Below are 20551 nucleotides of genomic sequence, written 5' to 3' on the forward strand. Positions count from 1 at the left end.
ATATTTGCTTGTATTCTATGCTCCAAATTAAAATACAAGGAAGCTCAATATTCCATAGTAAGAAATATATTGAGAATGTGTAGGAATATTTTATAAATGTATGCTGAAAATATTCTGTGCTGCTTAGATTTTGCGTACATGCCGCCATTTCAGTTTCCGATCCGCAATGACTCAGTTAATACTGTGTAGTGCGAACCGACTCGCATCGACAGTCGGCTCGAGTCGAGTTCGTTGTCTCGACTCGGCAGTCGGCTGCCAGTGCCAGTACCGAAACGACGCTCGTGTGGAATGGTTACGTTTGCTGGTGTCAAAATAAAATAAACGTTCCAGTGCCTATTTGAATCTGTGTCGTGTTTGTGATAGTTCTGTTTGTGGATTTGCTATTTAACAGGTAGGTGACATTCTTTATTTGATTTAATGTAACTGCGACTGAAATAAAATATCATTGTTTACACGTGCCATTGTGAATTCTAATTTAAATAGGGACTGAACATTATTGAAACCTTTTTAGCTGTTAGTGACCAATAAATAAATCTATAGTTCGTATACAATAGCTTTACTAATAGTTAAACCATCCGCGAAAGAAGTATACGACCAAAAACGAAAAGAAAATAACGTTACGCGTGATTGATGGTTATTTCAAGACTCACTCGCTATTCGTATTTTTAATAATGGCACAATGCACGAATGCTAATGAATAAACTGCTATCCGCAGTTTACGCCGCAGTAAGTCAATACTCAATACTCTCGTTTGTAGAACGCGATCTTTCATTAATTTTGATATCAACCCTTTATTGTTCCACTGTTGGCAACGAGTCATTTGTCGTGGGGTTAGGACGGAGAAATAGAATTTTACCTCTTAAAAATAAAGAACTCTGAGACAAGAACGATATTTTCATCATTAATCGAATGAAAATTTCTTATAAGAACTTCAAATAACTAAATATGTGTCCCTAGGTTTTCAATCCAGACCTCTAGCATGCAGCAAGCCCCTGGGTTATTTCTGCCAATTAGGTACTTGTTAAAACGGACACAAAATTGCAGTTGTATATTCTATCGAGCACTTACGAAATATAGGTTCGGATCAATTGGATTAAGTGGATTGGAACCCTTGCTTGAAGTCGAAAGAAGTCCTTAATCCGCTTAAGTAAAGACCTGGCTACTTTGGGTATCGTATCACCTCTATTACAATTACTGTTTACTTAAAAAGGTAAAGTACTTACTTTTAGGTTTTATGGTTTCCACCGTTTTCTTTTCGTACCTGTATTAGGGTTGGAGAAAAGGTTTTATACAATTTCTGAAAGGATATTTTTTATTTATTTTACATATATTTTTAAGGAACCTTAAATCTAACCTATCCTAACCTAAGAAGGTCTACTTTACTCTATTCATCTATTAACGAAGTTTCGGATCCGTCCGAAACAAAATTTGACATAACAATTCGAGTCAGTGTTCCAACTGACAATTTTTTTTTCGAAAAGGCATAACGTTTTTGGCTGTCAAATGAGAAATATCGATTATTCGTAAGTCCGGCCGTAGCAACATCCATAAGTAAACGAAGCAGGAAGTGGCCGTAACTTTGGACGAAACTACGGGTTCGTGGATACAATATAGACTCCGTAATCTTCTGAAAATGTAATTTTCTTCTGAATCGTTGTTTTGGAACTGCAAAAAATAGGTTAAAATAGAGATTAAGATGTTTTTATATTAATTTAAACTCTTCGCGGGTTTATACTTATATCAGTTATTTTTGTTATCAGTCTAATACAATTATTATGCATCGGGTTTTGTCTGCTCATCGTACAAGTTACTTCTTCATTAGATCTTTCGTATATTTCCATTTGTTTGATCAGGTTTTCTAATACAGTATTTTTTCCATACACATTATTTATTATGATGTAGAGTTACGTGTTAGCTATTACGAATAAACATCTAATTATGGTTTAAGTCCGTCTGCCGACAATAAAAAAATATTTTATAGTGAGATTAAACTAATGAGCTTGACTAGTCAATTACCTATCTATACAATAAATTAAATTTATGACTGTAACTTTAAAATAATAATCAGTTTTGAAGGTTATATGCTTATTCGTATGATAAGAAATATGTAGTTAAAAATATGTTCAATTTTATTCTATTTATTGTTTGATCTTTTTTGTTTTTACATGTTAAACCATTAAATTACTTTACAGATTTCGTTGGCATTTTGACGCAATGATAAAGAACATCCCACGGGATAAGTGTGGGTAGTTTTTATCCCGAAAATATTGAATGTTTTTGTAATAAATATCACGTGTGAGGGTGAACGCGGGGGAGCCTCGTAGGACGTGTGATCTCTGATGATTAATAGTCTTGGTGGCGTTTCTAGGTAATACATTTTGCGTGACTACGTACAAATTAAAGTGGATCTGACATTTTTGTAATATGAGAAAATGCGTCAACTTTTTCCACGAGTTTTCGTACTATTCATGTAATTTTAACCACAAAGGTATTTTATATATTTACATATGCGTAAGTGCTTGACAAGTTATTAGATATTTCTTGCCTATATCTAGACAAAAATATTCTTATGTTACTCTGTATTAAGTGCTATACTTTGTCTTTTTATGCCTTGATATCTGTCTAGACATTTACAAGATTATCAGGCATCTACAAAAAGATAAACTGAACTTTGAAAATCGAACTTTTCCTATGTCACTCCCACAATTTAGATGAATCCACCGATTCCTCTTAAGTTAAACCATCAAACCGTTTGGGCTATAGGACATGCCAAAGCATGAAACATACGAGTACATACATACGCTCTAAAAACATTACCCTCTGAAGTCGGGTAATATTGTAAATAAGTACATATATATCCCTTCACTATCATTATCTGTATAACCTGGTATGTCTAACGTAATGTTAATTCGCTGTGACCTAGATTTCATTTACGTTTAATCTCAATTACCAACTAAATGAGATGAAATTATATATGTATATCAACGAATGGACGCGGCTTTAGATTTTACAATTTTAAATTAATGCGAAAGCTTAAATTTATTAAAACCCTTCCTTGGCAGTGAGACCACTTAACAACTTTAAAAGGTGTAAGATTTTACTTTTATAACAAGGAACATTCGGGTATTAACTTTAAAAGAGTAAGGTTACTTTTGTTACAAGGACAAGGATTATTGTAACATCATGGTATCTACCTAGATAATAAAAAGTAAAAAAGAAAGTTATTCGGTAAAATATTTTATAATAAACAAACTATTCGATTTCAATCACAGACAAGTAGATAGTTAAACTAAAATTTTAAAAACTTTTCTGTCTCGTCAGATAAAAATGCGAAAGAATTTCGAAAGAATCCTTTGTCTTTGTGTAATAAAAGATGCATACGAGCTGAAAATTTCGAGATATTTTGTTTGGTACCTTAAATAAATGCATTTCGGAGTGGTGAATAAAATTTAAATAATCTCTATATTATGCGTTTGAAGCCACATGATAGCATGCTTAGCATTAATGGCCACTTCATTATTGTATAAAACCATGAACATTTTCAAATCCGATTATTCTAGTAGCTTGAACTCTTTAACATTCTAGAATCCCACTGCTGGGCATGGTCAGGTTACTATCAGCAAAGCAAGTAGCATATGCCTACCCGAAAACTCCCTTCGTTTACCCTAAACTAGAACCCTTTTCTATGGAAGTGAAACATTCATTTACCATTTGACAACTCTCTGAAGGTTGCCTGCAGCGTGCGGTAGTATCTAACCCTATTACTGCATCTATCTTCGTGGTGTTTTGGTTTAAAAATTGATATTCACTACTTTTAAAATATTATACTAATTTAAAACTAAAATGTTCTTGAAAGGTTTCAGTATGAAATGGAAATTCTAATACATATGATCTTTAAATTTATCGATATTTCATCCGTAATGAAAACAATCTTTATAAATCATTATTCAATCATTCGAATAAACAGACTATATTAAAACCCCTTTCAGATTCAAGCCTGTCTTGTGAAACAACTCTTTATAAATATACGTATATTTTTAGTATATGAAAGGTTAAAGATCGATCGTTGATGGATCGTCTATGATACGTAAGCGATGTATCGTTTAAGTTTCTTGTTTAACTTTTTATCTATAGGTATGAGTCTGCCATCAGCCTTAGGTATATGTACGAGTACCTATAAATTTGTAGTCTATTTGTATTAAATCGGGTCCTATATTAATATTTTATCTTAGACTCTTAAACTTGAGTTACTATTCGAAGATCTGTACCCTTAGTATGAGTTTTTACGTTTTGACAAAATTAACTGTTTTATGTTTTTGTTTACGTAGGTATTTCCCATATATTTCCAATCAGTTCTAATACAATCCGCTAGGGGCACTGATTGAAAATGTATGCGCAAATACGTAAACAAATTCCAAAACAGTCATTTTTGTGTAAACGTAAGAATTCATAGTAAGGGTACTGTTCGAATTCTTCCAATCCCGTCGATATGTCTATTCGAAGGTGGTAGAACCTTCGTTTACTCTACTCTGCAGGAACCGGCGCCATACCTATTTCTGCCCTATACCTAACAACAGTACTACAGAATAAAGCGTTGATGTAGGTATTCCGTTTTGAAGGATGTAGGAAGGGAAACATACATTCCGAGTTATCAGGGGTTGATTACAGATGCTCGTTTGCCACATAAATATTGAAAGAAAACTGTGGTGAAGATTTTAATGATAGTATTCCCTTTCTTCACATGGTGACCAGAACGTAAGGAGTACCCATAGGGTATGGTGACTATGACAAAATCCCCAATTTTTAGAGCAACCTATATCAAGTTGTGGTCCATTAGTAGATAGATCGGTTCTCTATCTCTATCTTGATGATTTGTTGGGTTACGCTAGTCCTAAACTGGATTTGTTCAAACTTCAATTCATTTCAGTCACACCGAGTTTCGGTTACGCAATCACCAAAATGATCCCTTAAGTCCCAACGCAATATACACGCAAATAAGTGCGTTAAAGTATACCCAAAGTTAAATTGGGATAGTTCGGAACTAATATATGAAAAACATATATAAAATTTGTCAGTAATTCTCAAATGTTGCTTTGTAAGTAAAATGAAATAGTTAAGTTTGAAGGTGGTAGAACCCTTTGTGGTTCGACTCCGGCGGCACCACCGCCACACCTATTTCTGCCTAATAACAACAGTGTTAAGCGCTGCTGTGTTCTGGTTTGAAGGGTGTGGTAAGGGAGACATACTTTTCCGAGGCGTTCCAGCTTAGTCCTCAGGGGTAGCAGCGCATCTGTGGCCGACCTAAGGTAGGAATGTCTAATCCTATCTGGGGTTGATTACAGATGTCCATGGGCGGCAGTAGTAACTTACCATCAGGTGGACTGCATGCTCGTCTGCTACTCCTATATTATATAAATAAAAGTAAGTTTTACCTAGTTTTACCTAGTCTACTGCGGAGGGTAATGTTTATTGAGCCTGTTTATGTATATTGTCTTATTCTTTAGCGCAGATAGAGCCCAAATGGCTAAATGAATTTATCATATCAGTCATACATAGTAGTAGGTAGTAGTAGTCATAGTAGTTTATGGTGTCATTACATTCTTCTAAATTGTGGGAGTGGCGGCATAGACTACATTGGTACCGTCTTCAGTTTATTATTTAGGTAACAGTTTTTTTTATCATAATCATCATCATCATCATCAACCCATTACTGTCCCACTACTGGACACGGGTCTTCTCTCAGAATGAAAAGGATTAGGCCATAGTCCACCGTGCTGGCCAAGTGCGTATTGGTAGTCTTCACACACCTTTGAATTTTTTTTATAAATCTCTCAGGTATGCAGGTATCCTCACGATGTTTTCCTTCACCGTTTAGCAAGTGATAATTAATTTCTAATACGCACATAATTTCGAAAAATCAGAGGTGCGAAAGAAGCGTGCCTGGGATTTGAACCTCGGACCACTCGATCGAGAGGCCGAGTTTCTTAACCACTAGGCTATCACTGACTTTATCATAATAATTACTAGTTCTTGGAGAGTTTTGAGGAAAATAATAACGCTTTTAATCCCCAGCATTCCAAACTCCCACGTGTACTTGACTGCGGAAATTTTATTTTTAACTTTTACAGCCAGATGAATTTATCAAACAACTGTTTTTTTATATCATGGCTTCATTTTGTGACGATACAAATTAAAATAGATTTTGTCAATGATAGTACCGATTATGATATAAGAAATTACTAATTACATATTTCGGAAAAACAAATGATTTTTTGGAAAGATGGGGGAGAAGGATGCGATCGTGTAACTTAGAACCTTAAAATATTTCCAGCAGTAAACTTATCTACGCTACATATAATACGATTAATACATATTATAACTGTTGCTTACTGACTCATATTCATTTAAAACTGATTACTTTACCGGAAGTTCAAAGTTGAATTATGATTTTACTTATCTGGAAATGTGTCGCTATACATTTGCGAAATAGTGATGTAATTACAAGTTCACATTCTGTATTTATAATTTCATACCTTTCTTAGTGACTGCTCAACCATAAATACCTACACATGAAAATTTTCATATCATGATACAAAGAACACAAGAAAATATTCATACTTTCTTCACCCACCTGTTTAAACAGTGTGTGGTTTGACTCACTCATTAAAATGTTTAAATTTTTACGTAAATTTAAAACGTTTAAATTGTGTACAAGAACCTACATAAGGTCTTTCAGAAATTAATTTTCTGTAAAACTTAGCAAGTGTCCTTATGGGATCTTCTATAATTTCAATAAAGCTTCAATAAAAGGCAAACTTATCATCAACGTAAGATTTTATGTATGTGTCGTCAACCAATTATTATCTTCTCAGAGTAATAAAATTTAGACCGTAGTCCACCGCGCTGCCCAAGCGCGATTTCGTAGACTTCACTTCACAATCTAATTTTTTTTCTTGACTTTTTCCTTCACCATTACATTAAATGATAATTAATTTCTATTACGCACAAATCCAGATTCAATAATTAGCATTTATCATAGCAACCAACAATCAGTTAGAGATATAAATCATCTTAAAAACAAGTGGCAATTTTTTTGTTGATAAGATATTACTAGGAAATGATAAGAGTTTATTAAAATTTTTCAACCGGAAAATCATTCATATATTATGTTTTAATACAAATAGGTAATAGAAAGCTGAACAAGACTGCAGTAAAATTGCTGGGTACGGTAATCTAAAATAAGTCCGATATAGGGATAGAGTCCTACATGAGGTCGGTCATAGTGCTAAAACAATAACATATGATGACATGCTGCGATGCCGTGCAGTGTTTTTAGTGTTAGCTTTCCACGACACGACATCTATTTGTAACACGACGTAGTAACGCTTTACGATACGCCGTCGTATCGTATGTACATATGTTATTTTACTTTTAATCCATAGATGCGTTATCACATTTACGGACAAACTTAGCAGTGCTTAACACTGTTGTTATTTCATAATAAATTTGTGTATAAAAATGAAATTAAAGCTTTTTGAAACCGTTTCAAGAGTTTCAGCGACTATTTTTTATTTTGCAACAGAAACGTGCTACTTTTCTAGGACATAATGTGAGTTTACGAGAGCACTCCACTATTCGCTACTGCAACCCAGGAAAATTAAAAATGCATGTTTTTCAAAATCTCTTTGTGACATTTGTAGCATTATTGTAATATGAATTTATGTTCTCTAAATTTAATCGTACTATAATTTTTGAAATATAAAAATAATGGACGAATGAAGGTAAAGTTCTAGTGTAGCAAAAATATATCTTGTCTAAAATGTAGAGATTTATTATTTCATAGCTCTACTTACTACTTTAGAGTAGCAGACGAGTATGCAATCCACGTGATGGTAAGTGGCTACTACCGCTCATGCTCATTTGTAATAAATTCCAGATATGATTAGATATTTCTACCTGAGGTTAGCCATAGATTGACCTCTACCACTGAGGACTAGGCTGTAACGCCTCGGAAAATAGTTTAAATAATATTTAGTTGTCTATAATATATACCAATGTTTAAATGTATGTGGGTTAGTATTAGTAGGTTTTAGTATGTTTGTCAGCGTCTAAAATATCTCCATAATAAATTTTATCAAAATCGATTCATTGTTGTATATTAAAGCGTAGCAAATAAAGTTACTGTCGCATTATTAATGGTTTAAAATAAATCACCTTTACCAAATGTTTGGAATATTTGATATTGGTACATATTTACCTACACAATATAATATTTCCGTATAGAAACTTCACACTTCGCCGACCCTAGTTTATATAATAACATGTTTTTAAGACTATGAAGTCACAAGTCATCCATTCATGGAAACCAGTCATGCTTCATTGCGATCACGTACATTTATGTATGTACTATATCTGATGTGTCGACATATGCATGAGATATTAAAATAATTGAAGCGCGCGGCGCCCCGTAGCCTGTGTAGATTGAATCAATGTACAAAGTGTAGCAACTTCGGGCGTATCAGCAATGGGATGGGTGACCGCTGACGCAGTATAGGTACAATGTATTCTAATATACATAATAATGTCTATATCTATATCTTTTGTGCCCATTAGGGGACAATAATATATTGCATGTTACATTTCTAAAGTCTGCAATATGTCCGCGAAACAGACTAGTGTTAGTTACAAATGTTGCAAGGATTTTTAACAACTTCCTGATATCCGATAGAGCTGGAATTTTGTATACGCGTTTCGTTTGCATGACAATGTATGATTGACTTAGTGACTAAGGGAAGTCCAATCAAAATAAAAAAACAGAATACCTACTTTTAATTTTTTAGTTCCTATCTTATTAACAACCACGAAAAGCTTGTTTCAAAACATAGTTTATTTGATTTTTATATTTTAATCTACCACAAAAGAGCTAAGTAGGTATATTTATCTCAGAGGAGGTCCTGAGTCATTATTAAATAATGACACTTCAGCGACCCGTATGAGGGTACCGTATATAAATTAACAATCTCCTAAAATATCAGATTCTTGGGAGAAATTCCTTAGAATTCTGCCAGCACATCTGTAATTTTATATTCTTGTTATATTATTTGGCAAGACAATGGGTAGACCACCATGATAAGTGGTTACGTAGAATCTTTGTCTGATCATTTGCTCCTCAAAGTTATTTGACGATCGCGTGGCGGAGTGGTCACCATATCAATCTGACACGCAGAGTTTCGGGTTCGATCCCCGGCCAGACAGATGATGAATTTAAATATCATATCTGGGTCTGGGTTTTGTGTATACGTCTCTGTGTGTGTCCATGGCACTCAAGAATGTACTAGTGTAGGACTTTGAGTAAAAAAGTAAATAATCTATATCTCACATTCGATTTAAGAAAATAATAATATTCAAATTTTAAAGCTGGTAGAAGAACTTTTGTGGGTTGATTGTGGCGGCTCTACTGTTATATTATGTGCCTTATAGCAGTACTATTTCGATCGAATGTATTCTTAACCGATAAAGATATATTTTTAGTGTGTAATAAAAACGTAGTTTTATATCTGTATCTACGCCTGAGAGTTATTTAAATACTTCTCAAAATGTATGACAAATCGCAGCTGGCCATCTTGGTGACTATGCTCTAAACTTTTTATTTTGAGAGGAATTCCATACTCAGCATTGCGACAATAATGTCTGATGGTGACGATGACACACAAACAACATGACTAAAGTTTATAACGGTCTTACTAACGCGCTACTTCGTGAAGCAATAAAATTGCTCTGATCAACAATGTAAACAGGCGACGTCATTCATTTATCTCTATCACAATGATAGCAATTTAAAAGAACAATGTTGGCATTGCACGATAATGTTGTAAATTGAATATGTACCGATGTTGTACATATATGTATGTACAATGTATATAAAATATACACAAACATATGTAACCAATTGGAAAGTATGTGGGTGTTATTTAATTACTAGCTATAGCCGCGGCTTTGCTCGAGTGGCCCTTTTCTTCTTTTTAGAAGTGTGTAGTAGCTGGTAGCCCTATCGACTTTTCCAGCCTCACGGGGTTTCAGTTGTGGTGCCTCTATAATAGTTTCAGGTTCCTTACTATCTTTTAAAAGTGGTGTTATAGATCACGTAAAAGCCACAGATACTGTTTTGTGTCTCAAATATGTCGTGTGACTATTTAAAAGTAAAATATTTTATTTTTGGAATACACATTTCCCTAAGCCTCGTATGTTTAAGATTTCATTTTATTTATAGCTCTATGTTTTAGTATGAACGAAAAAAGCTAGAGAAAGTCGTGAAATAAATAAAGAAAGTATTGTTATGAAATGTTCATACGAAATACAAATACGTACTGTGAAACCTTGAAAGAAAAATGCACGCCACTCAAGAGAAATGCACGATGCTTCGTATTGTGTTATTGAATGTAAAAATACTGGAAAGGTATAACAATTTCAACAAACTGAAGTGCGCAATGTATTATGCCGAGTACTCTATACCAGATACAAAGTAGATTCGATTTTAGCTTTAAGATTTTAGTATGTAACGGGTACTCATGATACGCGGTTTTCTTTATTGTCTGTACTTCGACCTAGTTGCATGAATTGTGGTCACGGCGAAACTGAAGGTATATGGTGTCGTTAATTGTGTCAAGTCTTTTGTTTCTCAAGAACTAAGACTAAGATGGACATGATATTCTTAAGAAGTTATTCGTCTACTGCGGTCTTTAACAGACAAATATCCTAGTCCTCAGCAAAGCAGTTAGCTTAGCCTTACGCCTATAAAAGTTTATTTGTACAATATGAGGGAATGAATTGTATAATAAGAAAGTATAGGTGTCGAAATAAAATCGAAATCTATAGTTGACGTTAGATCGCTAAGTTGTAAGGTTTCGAAAATCTAAATCTGTATTTGTTTCATCAACCAAAGGGTAACACAGAGGCGTTATTTTAAAGTAGAGATGGAGCATAAGAGGTTTTATCGAGAACCAGACTAAAGATGCTCACATCTTAATCAGGTATATTATTTATCATAGAAATACTCATTGTACAAAACAGTTCCGTTTTTACAGCTCTATTTAAATATTTAAGTAGATTTTTTTCCACCTGAGAAGACCCACGACCGAGACCTACTGAATTTCTATTACATGACAATAGAGCAATAAAGTAACATAGTATTCGAGTCGACATTTTCTTTTTCCAGTTGTTTGACAATTCTCTACTGAATAACGTATTGTTATTGAAAACGATTTTTGTTGTTGAGGTATCGTAAAAGTACAATTCCATCTTCTGTTGCTGATGTTATAACAAAAATCAAATACATGTTGGGATTTCATGCTCTTCCAGAAACGTATAATAACTCTATTGTAGGTATTGTATTTTCGTATTTTGTATGATTAATACTTTTGTTTGGCTACATCATGGCCACACCTAAATAACTAAATACAAGTAAGTCTTTCAAATTTCTTAGTCCGCGGGATGCTTTTTACTCATTAATATTCCTGTAAATCAGATTTACAAAATGATTTCGGAAAATTGCACAAAATTGGAAGGGAAACTTGCCGTATTTTAGATACATACTCATAAAATCGGTTATAGTAAAGAAAAAAATAATCGGAGGCGATTCAACATAGTCCTCAGGAGTAGTGACTCATGTTTCGCCGTCCTTCGAGGGACTCTATTATTATTTGGGGTAGATGACAGATGTCCATGAGCGGCAGTAGCCACTTACCATCAGATGAACTGCATGCTCGTTTTCTACTTCTATATTATCAAAAAATCAACGAGCAGTATTATCGTTGGTAACATACGTGATTATAAACAATAAGGATTACAACATGAGTCACCAGTTATGATCTCTTCATTTCCGTTAACGTTCATGACGTGACCGTTCGCTGACCCACATTATAACAATAGCTTCTAAACGTTACTGAGTATTTTGTCAGGAAACTGTCCAAAATCACTTAAATTTTATTTACTTAAAATTTGGGAAATGAGGTTAAATAAATTTGACACAATTTTTCGCATTCTGAAAAGTAAAATTAATCGTTGTTAATAAAGGTGGTATAATATAATTAAAAATATTATTACATTTGTGTACAACGATTGCGCGCGCGCACTAAAAATGAAATAAGCGACACTCAATTGTCAAATGTCAAACAGGATGATCGATCTTATTTTTTGTTGTCTTTTGAGACTAAAGGTTACTTACATTCGGTATCAATAAAAACAATTTCCATCCGCTTCTAATTTAAGATTAAAAGTCCGTGTAGCTAGTCGTGCTAATAATCAAATTACTAGATCGCATTATCACTGCATTAGTATACGTTTCAACTTAGTTCATAGAAAAATAAGATACGAAAACATCCGAGAATAGTTAGGATACTGTTACGTAAGAAATGTTAGAGCATTTCCGCCATGAACTAGGCACCAATGTGAGCCAAACGTTTATGGTCCTAACAATTTACGTAACAGCTGTGGCACGTAACTGCTGCCATGTAGCGGTTACAATTACTATAAATCTTAAGCAAAGGGCGCATACATTCGTCTCGACGCTAATTGTCGTGCGCAGCTTTCGTGACAATGTATATGGTAGCCAGTTAGTGTTTGAACGAATTTTCGGCTAACAAACGAAACGATTAAATCTAATTAAAGGTAAACTCTGTGACGCTTTATAACGTTGAACTGTATTGGGTATTTTTCCGAAATTTTCTTTTGTAACTGTCAAACCTCTGAGCTAAAATCAATGTGATACTGTCTCAGCTGTGGTTTCAGTAGTCAAAGAGTTAAGCGTTGGTTTTGTTAAGATTTGAGGTGCGTGTTAAGGCCTCTACCTTCCTAAGTGACTCTTCACTTAGAAAGGCTACGTATTCCTCACACATTCAGAGCTCACAGATCTCCATTGGTAATGATGAAAATTTGTCATTACATAAATTACTCTCGTTTGCTACTCCACTTTACTCGTATTTAAAAAGATCATCAACCCAACGCCCTTGAGAAGTTCTCTGTACATAGCGTTCCTTTAATTTGCGTAGACCAATCTAGTGCCTTTTTCGTTCTGCCTACGGCAACGCCTGTCTACTTCAGGTGGTCATTATATCTGGTCAACGGAAGCCCTATACGAAGAGTAAAGGGCTACATGGTCAGGGCAGAACAGGCAAGCGCGTTTGCCATTTGAGAACCTTTCTTCCCCACCAATTTCCAGTTCGAGATATAATATCAACCTTAACTTAAACGTAATTGCTAACAAACATTGCAAGCCAAATGCCATACAATTCCTACAAATAGGTTATTCAGTCCGCTGAAATCAACAGTGAACCGAATATCTAGGTTACGTTTAACCTGAAATAGGTTATCGAGGTAACCGCGATCCGCTTTGGTTTAGTCTAGTTTGTGGTTTACGAAACTGAGTTATTCAAGCGTAAATTTTATAAATATTCTAGAGTTAAATTTAGTTATTTCTATTGAAACAAAGGTTTTTATCGTAGAATAAATTAAGGTACATTACCACCGCTTCGTACTGAGTGTGACTAATATTGTACTATATGTATCCTAATGTAAATACCTGATGATGTTAATCATTCACGTGCTGCATGGTGTAGGCTGATATGGTGACCCCATATCGGCCTGTCACGCGGTTCCGGGTTTGATCCCCGGCCAGGTACATATTGAAATTATGTTTTCAGATTTCTGTTCTGGATCTAGGTGCTTGTGTATTGGTCTATGTACCTGTGTCTATGACAACTAAGATATAGGGAATCTTAATGTGGGTCTGAAGTGAAGAAACCATAGAATTGTAAAGCGTGATTAGTGTGGTTATTGTATCTTAACATATACTTATACTCCAATATATATAAAATTCATGTAAATTGGACTTACTTTGCCACTGTAATTACCGAGGAAAGGAATGGTCAAGTAATTGCTACAATTAAGTAGAAAGAGAATATAGTTGGAAACTAAATTTGCTTTAAGTATCATTGGCCGTATTGAAACTTTGTTGAGGGGTAATTTGTAATAAACTTTAGACAGTAATTAGGTAGTACGTACTACTATTCTATAAAAGTTACATACTGGTATTAGATATACCGCAAGATATTTTGTTGATAGTTTTTGATACTATCTATATGACAACGAAAAGCACTTAGCACGTGCCTGAGGATACGTTATTATCGAAATGAAGAGGGTACATTGAATATGAGTCATAGCTAACAACCATTTTAGTGACCTCGACGTGTCCACATTGTCGATGACTGGGTCCCTGGTGGCATAAAGTCTAGTGCAATACAACCACAAAAACAATTGTTTCTACATCCCATTTTTAAACTACCTTGAAAAAATAGATAGCCGAACACAATACCTATCTTCTATTTTTTCGAAGTCTGTAATAATTTCTTCATTATGTGGTCCCTAATTATAAAGTATTATTACTTAGCCAACCCATTTAAAAAAAAACATGAGATAAATTATTCTACAGATCTTATTTGTAGTTAATGTGTTTTTTTATAATAAACTGATGAATTTGATCATATCATCGAGATTTAATATAAATCAGGTTTTAGCGACTTAATTGTATTTTTCTAAAAGTTTAATAACCGTACAGTTCTTATGATGATACATATTCAAATTACATTATTTCTGACACGCTCTACCATCAACATTTTGATTCTACAAATAACGGCAAAAAATCCAATATGTTTTGGCCCATAAAGCCGACACAAGGCTGAGAAGGCTCTATTCAGATGAGGCGGTTGACGCGATTGGATATTCAAATTATGTCATATTTATTGTCACATCGTAAAAACGCTATCATAATTGACTTGAGTTGAACCGAGACAACTGAAAGCGTGACCGGAACTGCAGTGCAGATCGACCTTATACTTTTAGAAAACACTGTGGAAGCAATTCTGACCCGATTCACGGGTATTGGTTAAGTTTCTTTCTGATTTGTTTCGTTGCGTTTCGTAGATGGTTGTTGCTAAAAGTACATGAGACGTTCGAAAGCTTCCTGGTTAATATCATCACCATATTATGTAAGTCTACACTACTGAGATTTTTTAAATACAGTTCCCAATGGTGTGAAGTCCACTAATTCCCACTTGGTCAGTGTGGTCGATTGTTGTCGAACCTCTTCTCTCTGTGAGAGGAGACTCGTGCCCAACAGTGGTTGATGAAGATGTTGATAAAAAAAGAAAGACTACTTATCATGAAGCTTGCATGGTTATTTAATAGTAGAATCTAAGAGGTATGAATAACTTGCCAGTTTGTATGTTACCATTACTGGCTCGGTATGTTACCCGCTAGTAATGCGGACGTCGGGTTGTTACAGAGAGTTGTTACGAGGAATGGCAATTGTATACATTACTTACATGTTATTAATCAAGAACGTCTTTGTGTTTTACAATTGTTAGTAAGTTAACTATGTGAGTTATTCTAATCTTAACATACTATTATGTATTATGCAATCGTTGGTTTCCTAAAAAAAAAAATCTTTCTACTGAATTGGGGCGATGCGATCGAAATATCAGTAAAAGAAAAACCGTGAGGCCCTACCTGTTCCATATAGAAACATCATTTCACCTTTAAGCAAGTGTCCATTGTCGCCCATGCTGTTTGTGATCAGCTGCAGATAGAACTGGAGTCCTACCTGACGTCAGCCACATATACTCTGCTTTCGTTCAGTTTTAAGTCGGAATGCGTAGTTTCTTCCATCAGACATTTTTCGAATCAGAACACACCAGCGCTTAATATCGCTGATAGGAGGCAGTTATGACGTTAATTCCTCTAAGCATTTTTTTGCAATTCAACACTTAAGTTAATTTCCACACCCATTAAAGAAAATTATGTTCTTCGGTACTTATAAACCGGATAGCGGATTATACGAAATTGTATTCAAGTATAGCGGCATAATCTAAAAATGTATACCAACGTTTCTATTATATTTATTATTTCCAGAGTTTAAAAAATATAGTAAAAATATTTGTGGGATATTATTTCTTCCGCCCATGGACATATGTAATCTACCCCAGTTGTAGATATTCCTACCAGAGTTTAGCCACAGATGCGTCGCTACCCCTGAGGACTAAGCTGGAACATGTATATCTCCCTTACCACACCTTTCAAACCAGAACACAGTAGTGCTTAACGCTGCTGTTATAGGCAGTAATAGGTGTGGCGGTGGTACCAACGGAGTCAAACCACGAAGGGTTCTACCACCTTCAAATTAATATTTTGTATTATAATGCAAAGGTGTAATTAACTTGATATACTCATATTCAGTATGTTATATTAAGAGTAGAGATTAAAACAAGATTTTGTAAACAATAAATAACTTTTCAAGAATGTTTACACGCCTCTTCTGGCCGCGGCCTTAGTTATTTCTGTATAAGACTAATATTGACAAGGTTTCTTTTTCATTAGATGTTTGTATCGTACGAAGGTCTTTTATATAATAGGCAAAGGGCCGTGGTACATATCTATTGTAAACAAAATCAATAACGGTGAACCTCTTCATAAAGTAAACTGGCTTTAATATAACATGAAATATGAATGATTACACACTACGGTATGTATTTTTCTTTTAGAAAAAATAATTTATGGTTTACGTACTAATATAATGTGTGCTGAGTATGCGCATGAGTATTTCGGTTACGATGCATCCTTTTTATTCATGTGGATATTAAAATCTGGAAAGTTAATAAAAAGGTTAAATTTAAAGATGATTCTTGATAAGGTTTACTGGAATAGTTTCTGTGGTTTTATATGTTTCGCATGTTTTTTCGTCGTATCGCTTTTGTTTGCCATTTGTCGTAAACTCCAAATATCTACGAATGTTTGTATAGAACAAATATAAACCCTTGCAAACCTACACAACCCAAGTCAAACGCTCTATCCACATTTTAGAATTTGTGACGGTTTGGCAAACATGCGGACGCGGCGTAACTTATATTCAAAAACCGGTTCTTTGATTTTGGCGTTCGTCAATCGGAGTTAAAATAATATCAGTAAAACTATGTAATTGACTCGCGTTTCGCACTTACATCGCGACCTTGCTGCAATTACCAAAAACAAGACAAACTACTCACCATAAACACCCGGATGCCGGTTCTGTTTATCTTCTTGCACTACTCAAGGTTAACATAACTCAAATTTACTACAAAATGTCTTAAAACAACGCATGTGATTTTGGTAGTTACGTGGTGTACATCAATTTCATCATCAATAACACATTACTGTCCCACTGCTGGGTACGGGTCTCCTCTCATAATGAGAAGGATTAGGTCATAGTCCACCGCGCTGGCCAAGTGCGTATTGGTAGACTTCACATACCTTTGAGATTTTTTTATAAATGTTTTAGGTATGCAGATTACCTCACGATGATTTTTCAACTGTTTACTTACTTCATACGAAACTCGGACCCCTCGATCGAGAGGCCGAGGTTCTTAACCACTAGGCTATCACTGCTTTACACATGTACATCAATTTGACTAGTATTTATTTGGATATTTTCCTTAAAGATAACTAGTATTTATTTGGATATTTTCCTTAAAGATAACAAGTTGTATTATTACTCAATACGGAGTGACTGACATTGGATGGATTTCATGGATTCTGAATGTGTATTTCTATCATCTTCCATCCAGATATCCACATAAAATTTAAGTTTCAAAATAACTGTCATTAATTTAGCATATTTATTTGTTCCATCTAAAAATATATCTGTCATTATTTTGGTCTTCAGTTTGTTCAGGTTAATCTTGGATGCGATTCAATTAAGTTTTACGATAAAGATGTATAGAATTTCTAAGGAAGTAAAACTAGTTTGTCTTCTCACTAAATTATCTTCAAAATTAATACGGTTCTGTAAAATAGAGGAATACTAAGAAATAGTGCGGACAAGGCCATGCGCAGTAACATGTATTGATTTTAATAAATAAACATGACTGTACATTTTGTTTACAAAATTATAAGTAATCTCAAAAATCCAGCCTGTGAATCTTTACGTTACATCAACAGTAGTACAGCATCAAAAACAGATGTTTTTAAAATCTCGAATATAAAAATAGGTCGGTATTGGTTGGAATTTCCACATCTATGAGGCATTTTTGTTGAATTCAAATTGTTTTATAGATTTGGCTGGCTTCCAACTACTACGTTCGCTTGGTAAAGGGCCGATCCCCACTACAGTCTAGTCTTGATCCAATTCTGCGAGTCTGTTAAAAAGAAATCTTTGTGTTTCGACTTCAGTAGTACCACCGCCATAAACAATTTTATAATAGCGGTGTAAGCTACTAACATTGGGAGGCCTATTTCGTACGCAAAAAAATTGTAGATTAGTCAGAAGTTTCAAACTTTTACTTACGCTTGATCGTCCTTATTGGTTAGAGGCGAAATACCTTTTCTTATTTCTGCAAAAATGGATGATATTTACCTACTATTAGTCGATCATCTTACATCAGCCCTCAGAGGTTAAGTACCAGCTGGCTTTTCCTAACTTCCTCTACTTCCAATAAGTCTGTCATTAACTCGTACTTCTCTTATCAATTTAAGTATAGTAGTATCAAGATGATTTGGCGTGTCATCTAGTTGGCCTGGCCGGTGATCGAACTATGAACCTGTTGTATCGTAAACCAGCTCGATGACTGCTACACTTGCAGGTTCATTAAAATAGTTGAACCGAGACAAATGAAAGCGTGACCGGAACTGCAGTGCAGATCGACCTTATACTTTTAGAAAACACTGTGGAAGCAATTCTGACCCGATTCACGGGTATTGCACTGTTTCTGTTAGGTTATGGCTTAATCGCTTGGTTAAGTTTCTTTCTGATTTGTTTCATTGCGTTTCGTAGATGGTTGTTGTTAAAGGTACATGAGACGTTCGAAAGCTTCCTGGTTAATATCATCACCATATTATGTAAGTCTACACTACTGAGATTTTTTAAATAGAGTTCCCAATGGTGTGAAGTCCACTAATTCCCACTTGGTCAGTGTGGTCGATTGTTGTCGAACCTCTTCTCTCTGTGAGAGGAGACTCGTGCCCAACAGTGGGACAGGAGTGGTCGATGAAGATGTTGATAAAAAAAGAAAGACTATCATGAAGCTTGCATGGTTATTTAATAGTAGAATCTAAGAGGTATGAATAACTTGCCAGTTGGTATGTTACCATTACTGGCTCGGTATGTTACCCGCTAGTAATGCGGACGTTGCCAACGGACGTTGGGTTTGTTACAGAGAGTTGTTACGAGGAATGGCAATTATTAACATTGCTTACATGTTATTAATCAAGAACTTCTTTGTGTTTTACAATTGTTAGTAAGTTAATTATGTGAGTTATTCTAATCTTAACATACTATAATGTATTATGCAATCGTTGGTTTCCTAAATAAATAAATCGTTCTACTGAATTGGGGTGATTCGATTGAAGTATCAGTGAAAGAAAAACCGTGAGTCCCTACCGGTTCAATATAGAAACATCATTACACCTTTAAGCAAGTGTCCATTGTCGCCCACGAAATTTGTGATCAGCTGCAGATAGAACTGGAGTCCTACCTGACCTCAGCCACATATACCTACTCTGCTTTCCTTGAGTATTAAGTCGGAATGCGTAGTTTCTTCCTTAAGACACTCATCAAATCAGAACACAGCAGCGCTTAATATCGCTGATAGGAGGCAGTTACGAAGTTAATTCCTTTAAGACTTTTTTTGAAATTCAACACTTAAGTTAATTTCCACACCCATTAAAGAAAATTATGTTCTTCGTTACTTATAAACCGGATAGCGGATTATACGAAATTGTATTCAAGTATCAAGGACACGTAGAGACGGAACGATAAGTCTTTCTCTCTCTTCCTCAAAGAACAAAAACAAGGCAGACGATCCAATGTTAGATCAGGTGGTTTTAATGCCGTCAGGATTGCGGACGAGTGCTAAAAAAGGTGGTTTATGCATGAAAAACACATTTCATTACATAATAACTACAATGTATAGGTAGTTATGTTGTTTTTCTAACTTTTTTACATTACACAAATAATATTAAAATCCAGTAGTCTTTGGATTTCTGTAACATTTGAAAAATAAAATATCATATGAGGTATTATTTTCATAGCACTGCAATACGATTTTGTGTTTTGTGGACACAAATAGTTACATTTATTTGGGTGTCGTGACTCTATGTTACGCTATGGTCCCCGCTCTGGCTGTTATTAAAAAAAAAAAAACAAAATTTTATTTAACTATTTTGGTCGAATTGGGATAACTAGGCAAAAACTAGTTTTTTATATCAGTATTTTGGAAAGTTTAATCTTGCCTCCTCTATAATAAGCCCAGTCATATATGCGTAAGGTCAATGAAAACAGTTGTCGTTGTGGTTATTGGGACTACGCGGCACAGGCCTGGCATTGGGACGGTAGATCGATAAATATCAATTCCATAGTCCGTATTCTAACACCATACTACATTAGCATTAACATGCGACGTATAATGACTTCGCACTGGGTTCCATATCTAGATTCTTGATTCAGTGTTAAACACTGGAGTACCAAGTG

General features: G+C 34.8%; 1 protein-coding gene across 1 annotated transcript in view; it reads left to right on the forward strand.

The window, feature by feature from the left end:
* Positions 1–254: 254 nt before the first annotated feature.
* Positions 255–20551, forward strand: part of Atet (ABC transporter expressed in trachea) — a 52428-nt gene continuing 32131 nt past the window's right edge. The window contains exon 1 of the mRNA XM_073082453.1: positions 255–391. The gene's annotated coding sequence lies outside the window, so the exon portion shown is untranslated. The remainder of the gene's footprint in view (positions 392–20551) is intronic.

Source organism: Epargyreus clarus, unplaced genomic scaffold, assembly GCF_041222505.1.
Source record: "Epargyreus clarus isolate Ecla_fem2 unplaced genomic scaffold, WU_Ecla_fem_2.2 ptg000018l, whole genome shotgun sequence".
In the NCBI taxonomy this organism is placed as follows: Eukaryota; Metazoa; Arthropoda; class Insecta; order Lepidoptera; family Hesperiidae; genus Epargyreus; species Epargyreus clarus.